Here is a 17750-nt window from a genome sequence, read left to right as displayed (position 1 = left end):
GGGGAGTGGGGGCACAAGAGGGGGTTCCACATAGACGGTTTACACCAACCACAGCAGATCTATCCGGAATCGCTTGGATACACATCAGATTTTTTGCACAAGGATTTTTTACACATAGGACAATTACTGGATATATGTATCAACTTTTGTAGTTTTTAATAACCATCACATATAATTTTTAAATTATTATTTTTTAAATCATTTTTTATCAGAATTTTCTATTTTTTCATTTTCTCACCAGTGTTTCACTTTTTGCAAGATCACGATTTAAATCTTATATACACACATTTGTATAACATAATTTGGATAGTTTACTATTTACTGTTTTTTAGGGTGCTTTTTACTCATTTTTCATCTGCAACTATTTTTATTTATTATTTTTAATTTTATTATGAATGGTCTTTATGGTTACTAGTGTTTTCAGCCATACTTATGGTTATTTTCAACATTTTTATATAATAATTATTTTCTTGGGGTGATTTGGATATCTGATATTCATGTTTATGTGATTACACGCAATTAATTTATTTTTTAGTTTTTACTATATATATCACTTTTTCACCCAGATCTGTTACACAACATTCCTTTGTAGTGAGATAAGGTATCATAATTTGAATAGTGAACAGCGCCAATCCCCCTTTCATAGTTTATAATACAAACATCATATATAACACGTGCCCCTGCCATCTTTGGGGTACTAAGGATCAATGGAGATTTAGAGCAGACCCAGCAATTGGTCCTGTTCGCTGTCTTAGCCAGTTGGAGGTGCATTTTAAACAATAAGTTTGGATGTTGTTCATTGGTTACCTCGCTAAAATACACTAAACTAAGAATATAAATAAAAAAGATACTCCTCATTCTTTAAATTGGTTAAGTAGCTTCTTGCAGTGGCTGGCGTGGATCCAGTTGTCTCCTGTCTCAAGCTTTAGGGAGGTTGGTGTCGTCAGCTGAACCTGGTATGGCCCAAGGTATCTTGGTTCTAGTCCCATCCTCTGATGTTTCTTTACAACAACCCAGTCACCTGGTTGGATAAAATGTAAACCGGTTATCGTGTCTGGGTCCGGGAGGGACTCATGAACCCTGTGGTGGATCTTTTGAAGTTCATGTTGCAGGGCCTGCACATACCCCATCAGCTAGGAATGTAAAGACGACAGCTGCTGAGGAAAGTACAACCCTGTTTTTGGTTGACTTTCATGGGGGAACTCAGTGAACCCTTTTCCACCATTTCACAGACTGTAGTCACTGAATAACCTGTGCGTGACTTACCATCTGGGGGTGTAATGCCTGGAACCCATGACAAAGAGGTTCATAGCATCTGGGATGGGAGCCATCTTCACCGGACTGGTGGTTGTTGACTCAAGGTTCATCAAAGAAAGACAGTCATGGTGATCCTTAACATGTCCTACTAGGTCACAGACTTGGTTAGAATTAGAGAGGTTAGTATTGTTAGTTTGAAAATTGTCATTCTCACCATTATCTCCCCCTTTTCTTCCTCATTACAAACAGGAAGAAGAGACGCAGGGTTTAAAATGATGCAAAAAAAATGAAACAGGAGTACCTAGCCTTTTATACTTTACCTTCTTTTAGGCGTGTGTATTTATGCATGTGTGCAGCTATCTACATACACCTGCTTTATATGTATATGCACTTTCAGGAACTCACTGAACCTGAAAAAGATAACTTATAGACAAAAGTTATTTCTCTATCCTTAACCTACAAAGAAAGCAAACAATACAATATTCTTACGTGTACATTGGTAAATGGTCACATTGCATTCCCACTTTGATCTAGTGAAACTAAAATGCCATTGACCTCTGAATCATAACTTATATCTGGTATTTCATCCCATTTTACTATTCCTGTTTGGGCAGGTTACTCCCTCCATCTTTCCAATTCAAGGATTCAGTAGCAAAAGATAGAGGAGACGTGCTGAACAATAGAAATGGAGATACGGTATGGACAGTAACAATAACTGCTACACCCAATTCAGGTTAACACCAAAAAAGTAATCTACAGCAAATTCAACTTCCAAATGCACAGACCAGACCTTCACAGTTAAATACTCTAATAGGGCGTACACACGGTCGGACTTTGTTCGGACATTCCGACAACAAAATCCTAGGATTTTTTCCGACCGATGTTGGCTCAAACTTGTTTTTTCTACACACGGTCGCACAAAGTTGTCGGAATTTCCGATCGCCAACCACGCGGTCACGTACACCGCGTACGACGAGACTAGAAAAGGCCGGTTCAGAACCAAGCGCGGCACCCTTTGGGCTCCTTTTGCTAATCTCGTGTTAGTAAAAGTTTGGTGAGAGATGATTCACGCTTTTTCAGACTCGTGGCTTTCAGATCGTTTTCTGCCGTTCAGTTTGTGCTTGTGGGTTTGTATCTGCTCTTTAGTGCGGGCAAGCAAGTTCCGCGTGACTTTAGGTAGTCATTGTATTCTTGTTCATTCGTTACTGTTTTTCAGGTCGCTCTTTACAGGCCTTGCTGTTCTTCAGTGCGTTCTGTTACTTCGTTCTGAGCAGCCGACCGTTTTCTAGCCATGTTTCGTATGCGTACTCCTCGTAGAGTTCGTGCTGTGCGGGGGCTTGGTGTTGGGGTCCTGACCTTGACACAAGTCCAGTCCATGAACAGGGTGGGGAGGAGTTCATGGACCAAGAATTGGTTGCTCCAGCGTGACCAGTTCTCTCATATGCCTTTGCTCCGTGAGATCCGTGAGAATAATCCTGATGATTTCAGGAACTTTCTCAGGATGACGGACCCCGTATTTCACCATTTGTTGGCTTCGCTGACCCCCTATATTAGCAGGCAGGATACCTGCATGAGGCAAGCCATCACTCCGGAGCAGAGGTTGGTCGCTACCTTGCGGTATTTGGCCACAGGGAGAAGTCTGCAGGACTTGAAGTTCTCGACAGGCATCTCCCCCCCAGGCTCTGGGGATCATTATCCCAGAGACCTGTTCTGCCATCATCCAGGTCCTGCAGAAGGAGTATATGAAGGTAAGATTTTTATCCTTTTATATCACATTTTATTGTATTGAATGTTTGTTAATATATTGTATTTCTTTCCTCATTCCCTAATTACCATGATTGGAATATGCTGTGAATGTCCCCTTTGTCCTCATGCATGCTGGATTTTTATGTAATTATTATTTTAGGTCCTTCATACATATTTGCCCTTCACTAACCTCCCCAGCATGGTGTCTCCTGGCCTATATTCACCTCATGTAGTCACTTAACAATGTATTTTATCTGCTCCATAGTAGTGCTTTACCCCAAACACCCCCTAAAATGTTTGGAAATGTTATTTTTGATTTAAATTCAGGCAGAGTGCCTGAGGCTTTTTTTTGTGGTGTCCCCAAATAATTTTTAGTAACCCTCCCTCCCCCCATCTGCTAAGTCAGCTGATCCCAATTCTCTATCTATCCTCAATCATCTATCTGCTGACTTTGCCAAACCCATACACACTATACCCACCTCTTTAGTGCTCAGATTTATGGATGAATTCCCCAAAGCATGTAGTGCAAGGGTCTGCCTGTATACTTTCAAATGGTACTGTTTAAAGTTTTTGTATCCTATTATTATCTTGACAGGTAATAGCAGAATGTCCAAATGTCCTCAAATGTGTACAGTGTGTATTTATATCTTTGTATTATGACACTTCTTACCTGTCCAGTGGGCTGCCAATAGTGTAACTAAGGAGGGTCTGTTCAAAGTAATACCCTGTATTTAGGCATTCATCTCTCAATGAAGTGAAGAGGGTTACCTGTCCAAGATTTCTACACACCCCCTATAATGTTACAAATGGCCCATGAGAGGGGGGGAGGGGGGGAGGGGGAATATTATAGGTGTACCTTATACTTTGGCGTTGTTAAATTCCCCTTAATAAATGCTATCTGGAGGTTGCCCCATAATGTTTGTGTATAATCTGCTTGCCATGTTTCAGAGTAAAAATAGTAATGTTTATTGTTTTTTCCTCAACAGTTTCCTTCCACGCCACAGGAATGGCAGACTGTGGCCTCCCACTTTGCCCAGCGGTGGGACTTTCCTAACTGCGGAGGGGCAATTGATGGGAAACTTGTCCACATCGTCCCACCACCCAACTCAGGGTCGTACTATTATAATTACAAGGGGTTTAATAGTATAGTGATGTTGGCGGTGGTGTCGGCTAATTACGACTTCTTGTATGTGGACGTGGGGAAGAATGGCCGGATGTCCGATGGTGGAGTCATTGCCCAGACGGAGTTCTACAGGCGTCTCCAGAATGGCAGCTTGGACTTGCCAGCTCCAGAGGACAATGTGGAAGGACTCCCATTCGTGTTCGTTGCTGATGAAGCGTTTGCGCTGGGGGACCACCTGATGCGGCCATTCCCAATGAGGACCCTCACCCCGGAACAGAGGGTTTTTAATTACCGGCTGGCCAGAGCCCGAAGAGTGGTGGAGAACACATTTGGAATCCTGGCCAGCCGGTTCCGACTATTTCTGACACCTATCCATATGGCGGAGTATAAACTGAACCATATTATACTGGCGTGCTGTGTTCTCCATAACTTTTTAAGGAAACATTCGGCCAACTATGCTGGCTCAGTTGGGCCTGAGGCTGGAATCCTACATCAAACCACACTGACGGCGCTTGAAAGTGGCCGTCCTGGCTTGCCCTCCCTGAGTGCCCGTGATGTCCGGTTACGCTACCTGGAGTTCTTTGCGGGTACGGGGGCTATCAATATGCTAGACAATATGTGAAGCTTTTTTATAATAAAAAAAAAAAAAAAGAAATTCTTTGTGGACATTTACTGCTTGTGTTTGTTTTAGCTGACCCTGACAGAAATGTTTTGAGTGCAGAAAATGGCGTGATTGTGTAACCTTATACAAAGCACTGTTGGCTGTTATTTCCTAAATGCAAAAACACATTTCACTACAAGTGCACTTGCAACTGCACTGAAACTGCATTTGTAGTGCAAAGAGGATTTGCCCTTAGGAAATAACCCCCATTTTTGCTTAAAACAGCAATTACATCACCCCAAGAGTGTTGTAGTGTTGAGACAATAATCCACACATTCTTGAGTAAGCCACTTTTTTATACCTGCACAATCACATGTGCATTTATCAAAGGTTTTTAAAACAAACCAACATGTTTGTTGTATAACAATTTTTGCAGTAGCATTATCAAAAATCGAAATGTCCATTTCAGATAAAACAGGCCTGTGTAAAACCAACAAGAAAGCCAAAAAACTTGAACTTACAAAGTTCACATTAGGTAAAACCTGAAGGCTATATCAGACATCAGTATTTAGGAACTGTGTTTGATATAGCGTTCAGATGGGGGGAAATCACCCCTGGAAAAGCCAAATTTGGAAGATGCACACAAATTTACGAATGTCAACATGTGCTATCTGCCATCAGGGGGGATCAAGGGACGTGTTTTGGGGGAGCAAGCCCTTCCTCAACGCTACTTTATAATTGAGGAAGGGGTTGCACCCCCAAAACGCGTCCATTGATCTCCCGTGATGGCAGATAGCACATGTTGGCACACTGTGTGCATCCTCCAAATTTGGCTTTTCAAAACATTGAAAAAAGATTTAAAAGATTGGACCACAATCCCAAAAATATATTTTGTGGGGTTTTAAATTCGCCCCAAAACATCAATGATGTTATTATTTTTTTTAATAACATCATTGATTTTTTGCTGTATGTTGTGCAATTCGAGATTACACCCCATGATCTCCCCGATCAGGATCTGGGCACTTTCTGATGTAAAACGTTCTGGATCCCTCACATCACGATCACCTAAAAAGAGATAAAGAAAACAAAAACAGGTATCAAAAATCTGCCACCATCCATCTCTTACCTGAGTCTGTGGTCGCAGACACTCACCTGTTGTGGTGCCAATCTCCACCACATCTTCTTCTTCCTCCTGCTCTTCTTCGTTTGGGGGTATTTCACCTTCTTCCATAGGTGGGGGGTCTGTGGTCTCCTCGGATGAGGGGTGTCCTCCGAGTCTTTTCTCCCCTATGTAAAACAAAAATGGTATAATTAGCACACAGATATTTGATGGCAGAACTAGAAATAGGAAACATTGCTTGGAAGTGGGGTACAATTGTTTATTTTAGCCGAGTTCCAAGATGTATTTTTTTTATTGCCCTTTGTCAAGCTGCAATACTTTACTTGTTTTGTAGAAACTTCACAGATGGAGACCCCCCTATAGTATACACTGGAGTACCTGTGTGGCCCCCCTAATAAAAATGGTGTTCTGGGGTCCCACACTAGTGCTCCAGTGTCCAGATGTGAAAACAGCTGCTCAGTGTCCTCTCCTTACACACAATCTAGTTTGCATTTCATTCTAGTAACAAACCCATCTACACAAACAAATATTTGGCATCCAAGTAGGCCCCAAAAAAATGTGGGAAAATGCATATGGCCTAAACAATGGTGTTTTAGAGGCCGAAAGAAAAATGTTTGATACGAACGAATAATGGGCCCATGAACATTAAAGTTGCCCTTTTAAACGTTACAATTAATAAAAGCATATGGAGCAGAACGAACGGAATAAAGACAGAAAGAATAGGAACACAGCACAACTACTTACTTTTTTGCAGCACTCTCCGGATCTTTCGGTACTGCTCTGGCTCTCTCAATTTCAGGTCCGACCACCGCTTCCGGAGCTGATCTTTCGATCTTCGGACCCCGAAATTCCTCAGAAGACTCCTGACCACTTTCGCCATGATCTTGGCCTTTCGTATATTGGGGTTGGGGTAAGGCCCATACTTCCCGTCATAGTCGGACTTCCTCATGATGTCGACCATCTCCAACATCTCCCCAAAGGACATATTTGTGGCCTTAAATTGTCTCCTTCTGGATCGGGACGTGTCCGGATCCGGGCTTTCCTCCTCCTCCTCTTCGTTCCTGCAATTAGCACGCACCTGCTGTGACTCCACCATGTGCTCTTCCCCCACTGCGCCGAACGAAAAGGGGCGGGGAATAGAATAAAAAGAACGTCAGGGGCGGGCGGAGTTACACGCATGCGCAGTGTGTATAAAGCGTAACACGCGTGCGTATTACGTACGATCTGTGAGCGGAGGAAGGAGCATTGGACGCGCCGATCGTAAGAACGAAGGTAAGAGACAAACTTGTGCCTATACTGCTTCTAGATTGAGGCCTATATTGTAACAAGATTAGGAGAGTTTTGTCTGACATTAGGCTTTGTCTTGTGTTATGTCTTGCAGTGAACATGGATATGCTACTCAAAGATAATGACTTCATGTCAGTATTCGTAGAGATGCTAAGGGAGCTGCCCTGTCTGGGAGATTAAACACCCCCATTTCAAGAACCAAGCAAAGAGGAAGGCAGCACTGGAGCAATTGTGTGAAATTGTGAAGCAGGTTATCCCCACGGCAGACATCACCTATTTAAAGATATTAATTGGTTGCCTGAGGAGCACATATCTAAGGGAGCGCAAGAAAGTCCAGGATTCGCAGAGATCCGGAGCAGCAGATGACATCTATGTCCCCAGGATGTTGTACTACGACAGGCTACATTTTCTGGCAGGCCAGACTGAACCCAGGCCATCCCTCTCCAGTCTTCCTTCCCCCCCGGCTGAGGCTTCTGACGCCCAACCTGGGCCTTCAAGGCCACATGTGGAGGAGCCCAGATTGAGCCAGGTATAGCATTCCAATCAATTTGTTTCAGGTTGTCCAATCAATGATGTTAACTAGATGTTAGTTGGGAGTACTAATTTATGATTGGGATTGATGAAGCAACAACTAAAACCATGTCCCTTTTTCATACACAGGGAAGTCTCAGCCAGGAGGTGGCCGGGCCGAGCCGGCTGGCTGATCTGCAGGTCCCTCCACCCCCCCTGAAAAGAGAAAGTGGCAGTAGGAGGAGTGCCCTAGAGGAGGCTACCGGAGGACTCTTTTAGAGGGCTACAGAGGTCCTGGGAGCACGACAGGCCGTGGAGGAGGACATTGCTGATGTCATTGCATATAAAATGCAGGGGATGGAGGAGGACCAACAAGTCATGTGTGAGGCACTCATATTGGAGGCTCTTAAGAAAGGTATGAGGGGCCAAATGACAGCTCTGACACACCTTTGCGATGGTCCTCCTCCTCCTCCTGCAGGTCCTCCTCCTCCTCCTCCCTCTCCTCCAGGTCCCCCCAGTCCTCCTCCAGGTCCTCCCAGTCCTCCTCCTCCTCCAGGTCCTACTCCTCCTTCTGCCACATCTCCAACTGCACAGCCACAGCCCGGAAGGAAGCATGGAAGGAAGACCAGACAGTGATTGGCCTGGGTTCAGTCTGGTCGGCCAAAAAATGCAGCCTCTTGTGGTACCACAGCCTGGGGACACACATGTCATCTGCTGCTATCCGGATCTCTGCGAATTCTGGACCAGACTGCACTCCCTTACATATGGACTCCTCAGGCCACCAATTTTGATGTTGAAGAATTGATGTCTGCCGTGGGGGTCCCAGGCTTCGCTAATTTCTCCTGTTGATCCAGTGTTGCCTTCCTCTTTGTTTGGTTCTAATCCCTTAATAAAGGATTTTTTGTTTTGAATTATACTCTCCTATGTGTTTTACTTCAAAAAGGACAGTTTGTTTGTGAGGATTCAGGTACATTTCAAATATACAATGTGAAATGAACAAGGGACACCAACACCAAACAATCTCCTTGAGATTAAATAATAAAAGATATCAATGGTGTTGGGGTAACTTGACACACAAAACACACACAAAAATATTCTGGAGTAAAAATAAAAATAACATTGAACAAAGATCAGCCTTTGAAAAAATCCAAACATTAAAGAAAAAAAAAGGCTTAAAATCCAAAAAAAAAAAAAAAAAAAGTTAAAACTGTCAGATGTGACAACTAATAACAATATATTCAGGGAATCCCAATAAAAAAACACAAATAAAACTTTGTGAGAAGTGTGTGTGAATATGAGCAGCAAAACTACTTAATTCTTGTCACATTATAAAGAAGAAGAGAGTGTGCTGTATTAAACCATTTTGAACATTGCAGCGTGACGAAAGTGCTGTATCCATTGCGAACGCTAAGTTTACCAGAACGAGCTGTCCCGTGTTGGAATTTCTTCTGAGCATGCGTGGTACTTTGTGCGTCGGAACAGGCCACACACGGTCGGAATTGACGCGATCGGATTTTGTTGTCGGAAAATTTTATCTCCTGCTGTCCAACTTTGTGTGTCGGAAAATCCGATGGAAAATGTCCGATGGCGCCCACACACGGTCGGAATTTCTGACAACACGCTCCGATCGGACATTTTCCATCTGAAAATCCAACCGTGTGTATGGGGCATAAGAATGTTTATCATTTCACTGAAAGAACCAAACTTTGATATACTTGCAAGTTAAATTTCCACTTTGACCCAAATATTAGTATTACAACTTGTATATTAAGGATGAGCCGAACACCCCCCTGTTTGGTCAGCAGCAGAACATGCGAACAGGCAAAAAATTTGTTCGAACATGCGAACACCGTTAAAGTATATGTGACATATATACTTGCAAGTTAAATTTCCACTTTGACCCAAATATTAGTATTACAACTTGTATATTAAGGATGAGCCGAACACCCCCCTGTTTGGTCAGCAGCAGAACATGCGAACAGGCAAAAAATTTGTTCGAACATGCGAACACCGTTAAAGTATATGTGACACGAACATGAATAATCAAAAGTGCTCATTTTAAAGGCTTATATGCAAGTTATTGTCATAAAAAGTGTTTGAGGACCTGGGTCCTGCCTCAGGGGACATGTATCAATGCAAAAAAGTTTTCAAAACGGCCGTTTTTTTGGGAGCAGTGATTTTAATAATGCTTAAAGTGAAACAATAAAAGTGAAATATTCCTTTAAATTTTGTACCTGGGGGGTGTCTATAGTATGCCTGTAATGAAGCGCATGTTTGCCGTGTTTAGAACAGTCCGAGAGCAAAATGACATTTCTAAAGGAAAAAAAGTCATTCAAAACTACTCGCAGCTATTAATGAATTGTCCGGTCTCGGTAATACACATAAAAGTCATTGAAATAAACAGCATGGGATTCCCCCACAGTCAATTACCAGGCCCTTTGGGTCTGGTATGAATGTTAAGAGAAACCCCGAACCAAAATGAAAAAAAAAATGGCATGGAGCCCCCCTCAAAATTCATACCAGACCCTTCAGGTCTAGTATGGATTTTAAGGGGAACCCCACGCCAAAATAAAAAAAAAATGGCATGGCGTGTTGATGGGGACAAGGGTCTCATCCCCACAACCCTTGCCGGTGGTTGTGGGGGTCTGAGGGCAGGGGGTTTATCGGAATCTGGAAGCCCCCTTTAACAAGGGGACCCCCAGATCCCAGCCCCCCCGTGTGAATTGGTAATGGGGTACAAATGAACCCCTACCATTTCACAAAAAAAGTGTCAAAAATTTTAAAAAAGAAAATAGCCGTTTTTTTCCTTTATTAATGTCTTCTTCTTTCCCCGCTTCTTCTTCCATCTCCTTCTGGTCTTCCTTCGGTTTTCTTCTTCTTCCTCTCTTTTTCTTCCCCTACTTCTTCCACTATCTTCCTCTGCTTATTCCTCCTGTCTTCTCTGGCATCTTCCTCCGGACGATCCGCCTCAATGGGAGTCTTCCGCTGTGTGACACTTCTGTTCTTGTGACAGCTCTTATATAACTGATGGCTATCGCCGTGGTGTCAGAGGGGGGTGGGGTCACCCATTTACGTAAACGGGTGACCCCGTCCCCATCTGACACCCCGGGAAAGCCATAGGGATGTCCCTGTGCTTCAGAGGGGGGCGGGGTCACCCGGGAACGTCACGGTGTGGCCTCGCCCTCAGTTATAAAAGAACTGTCACAAGAACAGATGCTCATCCCCCTCTTTTCCTGCGGCCTGTCTGGTTGTGTGCTGGGTTAAAGGTCTGATATGGATTTTGAGGGGGACCCCCACGACATTTTTTTAAAAATTTTGGCACGGGGTTGCCCTTAATATTCATACCAGACCCAAAGGGCCTGGTAATTGACTGTGGGGGAATCCCATGCCGTTTTTTTCAATGACTTTTATGTGTATTGCCGAGACCCGACAATTCATTAATAGCCGCGAGTAGTTTTTAATGACTTTTTTTCCTTTAGAAATGTCATTTTGCTCTCAGACTGTTCTAAACACGGGAAAAATGCGCTACTTTACAGGCATACTATAGACAACCCCCAGATACGAAATTTAAAGGAATATTTCACTTTTATTGTTTCACTTTAAGCATTATTAAAATCACTGCTCCCAAAAAAACAGCCGTTTTTAAAACTTTTTTTTGCATTGATACATGTCCCCTGGGGCAGCACACAGGTCCCCAAACACTTTTTATGACAATAACTTGCATATTAACCTTTAAAATTAGCACTTTTGATTTCTCCCATAGACTTTTAAAGGGTGTTCCGCGGCTTTCGAATTTGCCGTGAACACCCCAAATTGTTCACTATTCGGCGAACAGCCAATGTTCGAGTCGAACTCATGTTCAACTCGAACAGACAGCCCATCCCTATTGTACATTCCTCAAAACCAACAACGAAACTCTCTGTAACTCTAATGCCGCGTATACACGATCGGACATTCCAACAAGGAAATCCTGGATTTATTTCTGATGGATATTGGCTCAAATGTTGTCGGAAATTCCGATCGTCAAGAACGCGCTGACGTACAACACGTACGACGGCACTATAAAAGGGAAGGTCAATAGCCAGTGCGCCACCCTCTCGGCTCCTTCTGCTAATCTCGTGTTAGTAAAAGTTTGGTGAGAGACGATTCGCGCTTTTCAGCCTTGTGCTTTTCAGATCGTTACTGCTCTTCAGTTTGTGCTTGCGGGTTCGTATCTGATTTTCGGTGCGTGTAGTCAGTTTGCATGTGTTTTTCAGTGCGTATTTTTATAGTACGTATTTGATCCTCAGTGCTTTCTTGTCCGCTCGTTTCTGATTAGAAAAGGGTTTTTGAACAAACCAACATATTTTTTTTGTTTGACAGCAGACATATCCTTTTTTGGGGTAAACAGGCATGTTTAAAACCATAAAACAATACACAACTCAGGAACTTACAAAGTTCAACTTTGATAAATTCAAGGCAATATTAGATATTAGTATGTCCAAACTGTGTTGATCTTGTCTTCATCAGATGGGGTGATATCACCCCTGTGAAAGTCAATTTTTGAAGATGCACACAAATTGAGAGTCAAAATGGGGATTTCCCTCCTGATCCCATGCACAATGTCAACATGCTTTCAATATACTTTAAAAAAGTTAAAAAAATAATAAAAATAAACAAATTGACTAAGTTTGGTGTGTTTTAGATTCTGCCTAAACATCGATGATGTTTTTGAGTCTTTTTTTTCAACATCATTGATGTCTTCCTTGATCTTCTGTAGATCCCGATTGCACACCATAATCTTCCCGATGAGGAACTGTGCACTTGCACTTGTGAAATGAGATTCTTCTTCCACAACATCCACATCACCTAAATTTTAAAAAACACACCATGTATTATAAATATGCAGGCATACATCTATTACCTGAAGCTGTGTTCTCAGACACTCACCTGGTGGTCACTATTTCGCCCAATTAATAAACCTCTCCTTCCTCCACATCCTCAGGTTGTGGTGTGGTGACTTCCCCTTCTTTGGGAGGTTGTGGGTCCCTGGTGTCCTCTAATGTCCTGACTCTGAGTCTTTTCTCCCCAATGTGAATAAAAAAGGTATACTTAGCACAAAGATATTTGAGGCCAGAAATAGTACTATGAAACATTGCTTGGAAGTGTCGTACAATTTTCTATTTTGGCAGAGTTCCAAGATGAAGATATTTTTTATTTCCCTTTCTAAAGCTGGAATACTTACCTGTTTTTGTAAAGTTTCACACATGGAAAGATCACTAGTATCCACTGGAGCACCTGTGTGGGACACCCTAAAAAGGTTGTTTTAGTGTCCCACACTAATGCTCCTGCGTCCATATGAGTAAACAGCTGCTGAGTGTCCTCTCCTTACACTGAATCAAGTTTGCATTTCATTCTAGTTACAAACCTATCTAGACAACAATGTACTAACCTTCTTTTAATATAAATAGGCATGACCAAATGTAGTTAACCTGCATCTGCCAAAAAACATTGTATTAGTGGGCGAACGAACGATGTTTAATACGAACGATTACTGTGCCCACGAACCTGAAACTTGCCATTTTAAACAGTGAACAGTAAAGAAAAGCACATGGAGCAGCATTAAAGTAATAATAATAATAGGAACACACGACAAATACTTACTTTTTTTCAGAACTCTCTTGATCCTTTTGTACTGATCGTGCTCCCTCAATTTCAGGTCTGACCAGCATTTGCTCAATTGTTCCTTGGATCGTCGTACCCCAAAATTCCTGTGCAGACTCTTCAAGATGTCCACCATCTCCACCATCTCTACAAAGGCCATATTTGAGGCCTTAAATGTCCTCTGGGATCGGGACGTTCATTGTTGCTACTGCTGTCTGCATGCATTTGTTCTTTCTCTGCAGGGGTGGGGGATAGACTAGAAAGAAGGTCAGGGGCCGGCGGAGTTTAACGCATGCGCAGTGTTTATAAAGCGGAACACGCGTGCATCCTACATGAGATTTGTGAGCAGAGGAACAGAATTGGAAGCACCGATCGTGATAATGAAGGTATAATTTTAACTTGGGGCATCAGTGGCCTAGAGATTGAGGCCTATATTGGGACATTATGCGAGTTTAGCCTGACATTAGGGTTTGTCTTGTGTCTTTTTTTTTAAATAATCAAAATTTTTATTTCACTTATATGATTACAGTTATACAACACACTATACCCCATCCACCCATACAAAAAAACATGTACACAGATTACATTACATCAATCCATAATTGCCCCTACCTATCCCAGCAACAATAATTTACATATTATAAACAAACAACCAATTAAAAAAAAAAAAAGAGGGGAAAGAAATTTTTCTCTCTCTCTCCCTTCTCCTTCCCCTCTCCCTCCTTCCCCTCTCTCCCTCCCCCCTAGTAATCTCTCTTTCCCCTTTCTCTAGTCAGTGATCTATCCCTGCCTCACTCCTTAATATTAATCATTAATCTGACTCCCTCCCCCCCATGTACGTGCAGACTTTAAGTAAAAAACTGTAAAGTGAATTTCCCCCCTTCACTAATTTAGTGTCCTTTTATTAAAATTAATTATTAAATAGTGCATGTGATCCTTCATTAATTGTGGAAGAAAAAAAAAAAAAAAAGGAAAAGGGGGAGGGAAACACCCCCCCCCCCTCAATTATCATTTAACACTCGTGCTGTACTAATTTAAACTTGCCTCAACCAAAATCCTTGTGTCCTGTGAAAAGTGAGAAATGGAAGACACTTTCCTCTTCCCTTCTCAATTCGTAATACTCGTGGATTGAAATATTAATTACTCAATTATTAAATAGTGCATAAAATTTTATTAACCATTGTCAAGAGAAAGAAGAAAAAAAAAAAAAAAAAAAAAAAACCTTGTGTATTACCACCCACCTGCCCAGTGCAAAAATAAGAGAGTAGGAGAAGGAGAGAAAAAAACAAAAAAAAAAAAACCCTTTCCCCAACAAAGGGGCACATATTACTTTTACCCCCCACCCTCTTTACACAGATTTAGCATAAGAGAAAACATGTCAGTATATAAAACTTTCTTTGCAGGGTCAATCTTCTTTAATATACTTATTCCTGATGACTAAATCATATCTTCCTCCCCTATTCATTAGTATTTCCCTCTTCTATTATCTCTTTAGCACACTGTTCCCATTTCACCCAGGTCCTTTCAAATTTCCCTTTTTGGTTCTTCACTACATGAACCCACCTCTCCGCTTCCTTTATTAAGTTGACTTCATTTCTCCATTCTATTACTGTCGGACCCCGAGCTTGCCTCCAGTACTTTGAAATTAATTTTTTCGCTGCGTTTAATAAATGCGGAGTTATACTTTCCCTGTAGATTTTGATAGGTCCAGGCTTCCCATGAAATAGATACTGGATAGGCTTAAACTCCAGGGGGTCCACTGTTAATTTCTTAATCCATGGGGCCACTGATTCCCAGAACAACTTAATTACTGTGCATGTCCACCACAGATGGAGAAAGGTACCCCTCTGTCCACATCCTCTCCAGCACCTATCACTTGTTGTTGGGGAGATTTGTGCTAGTTTAACTGGGGTTCTGTACCACCTTGCCAGAAACTTATATGCCATTTCTTGCACCTTTGAACTTATGGATGTATTAAACGTTAACAAAATCGTTTTTTTAATTTGTTTATCTGTCCATACCTGACCCAATTCCTTCTCCCATTCTCTTACAAAGTATGGGGTTGTCTCTTCCTGTCCCCTTAGGATCACTCTGTACATCTGTGATAATATATGTCTAGATTCTGGCATCTGTACACATTGCCTTTCAAACGCAGTGAGTGATTTCATGGGTCTTATTAAGGGCTTTATTTTGTTAAAGAAACTCGTCATTTGCGGTAGTATTTCCATTCTGCCATATGTATCGTCCCGAATCTCGAGACCATTTCTGTCAATGGTAGTAGGACTCCACTTGGGGCAAACTTGCCACATTTGGTGTCCCCATCTCGACCTCAGGCCCCCAGATACCCTGTCTCCTCCCCCGGGGTGAACCAAGGGAATACCTCCAGAGGAGTCAGAGGGGATATCTGGGGAGCGTATTTACCTCTCCTGTTCAACCTATCCCACACTTCCAATGAGTTCACTGTCAACGGTGACCTCCATTGTGACAGCCCTCTCAGAAAACCTTGGATCCAAAGCGCTCCTGCCAAATTTCTGCCCGCCATTGACATCTCTGCTTGTACCCATGGTTTTCCCTGTAAGTCATGGCACCACTTCAGTATCCTAACTAGAGTCATGGCCTTATAATATGATGCTATATCTGGTAGTCCCAGGCCTCCCTCAGCTCTGTTCCTTCTCAGGATGTCGTAGGCCAATCTAGGCCTCCTATCACTCCACACAAAGGCCACGAACAGCCTATGCACCTGTCTGAAGAGAGTCCCCGGTAACCTAATTGGCACTGTGCGCAGTACATAAATTATTCTGGGTAGTATACTCATTTATATAGCACTAATTCTCCCAAACCAAGTCAAATATTTACCCTTCCATTTTTTTAACTCTTCTGTTATTTTTTTCAACAGTGAGCCATAATTAAATTCATACAATAATTTATGGTTTGCGATAATCTGTACCCCCAGGTATGTCAGAGACTCTCTGTTCCAGACAAATGGGTACATCCCTCTCAGTGATCTTTCCATCGCAGCTGGGACATGGCTGGGGAGGATGACTGACTTCTCAAAATTAATTTTGAAATTAGATATCCTGCCAAATTTGTGTACCTCCGCCATTAGTGCAGCTATGGATGTCTGAGGAGCGGAGAGAAAAAAGAGAAGGTCATCCGCATACGCTGCTACTTTATGTTCCACAGGGCCTATGCACGTCCCGGCTATCTCCCTATTATTCCTAATTTTACATAAAAATGGCTCCATTATTCTCGCAAATATTAAGGGGGATAACGGGCACCCTTGCCTAGTGCCATTTCGTATGTTGAAACATTCTGACAATGTCCCGTTGACCTTGATCCTTGCTCTTGGTTCTGCATACAGGGACATGATCCACCTCAACATTCTTTCCCCCAATCCTATCTTCCCCAACACTTCTCTCATAAAGCCCCAATTCACTCTGTCAAACGTCTTTTCGGCATCCATTGACAGAGTGATACTTGGCGCTCTATCCGGGCCAGACCGCATCCAATGAAGAATGTGGAGCGCACGAGTGGTGTTGTCCCTTGTCTCGTGTCCCTTTATGAACCCTGTCTGGTCCGGATGGACCAAATCTCCTATATGTTCTTGAAGCCTCAGGGCCAAAATTTTTGCTAATAGTTTGGTGTCCGAGTTAAGCAAAGAGATAGGCCTATAATTGGCACAGGCCTGGGGGTCCTTCCCCTCTTTTGGCAGTACTGTTATGTACGCCAAAAGTGCTTCTGGTGGAAGTGGGTTGGAGGCAATAATTGAGTTAAAATAACTACAGAGTGGTTTTACCAATACTGGAAGAAATTTTTTATAGTATAAGTTTGTCAGCCTGTCCTGCCCTGGACTCTTTCCCAGTGGCAGGGTTGCTATCACTTTACTCAGCTCCTCTACCGTAATTGGACGTTCAATATCATCTATAATTGTTCTGGGTAGCATGGGCATAGAGGCTTCCTCGATATATTCCCCTATCTCTTTCCTCCCTTGTCCCTCACTTTCCCCCATTCCCAGTGGCTCTGTTTTAGAGGTATTACACAATGCCTCATAAAATTTACCAAACTCTATCGCTATGGCTTTCGTATCAATTACTTTCCTGCCTTGAACTGACTATGCACATGTCTAGAGTCTTGTTGTTTTTTGAGTTGTTTTGCCAGTAGCCGTCCACACTTATTTCCTTGTTCATATGCTCTGTTTGCAAAAAACCTAATTTTGTTTTTTACTCTACGCTCTAGGCACTGCGAGAGCTCTGCCCGTAAGCTCTCCAAGCGCCTGCCATCTGCGGAGTCAAGATTTTTCTTATGTTTCATCTCTAAAACACTAATCTTCTCTAATAATTAATTTCTCTCTTTTATCTTCTTTCTTTATATACGATCCATAAGCGATCAAATCCCCTCTAATAACTGCCTTGTGGGCTTCCCACACCGCTTGATCTGACACTTCTTCTGTTTTTTTTTTATTT

This window comes from Aquarana catesbeiana, linkage group LG03, assembly GCF_042186555.1.
Source record: "Aquarana catesbeiana isolate 2022-GZ linkage group LG03, ASM4218655v1, whole genome shotgun sequence".
Lineage (NCBI taxonomy): Eukaryota > Metazoa > Chordata > Amphibia > Anura > Ranidae > Aquarana > Aquarana catesbeiana.
The sequence above is the reverse complement of the archived record's forward strand: the minus strand, read 5'-3'. Positions refer to the sequence as shown.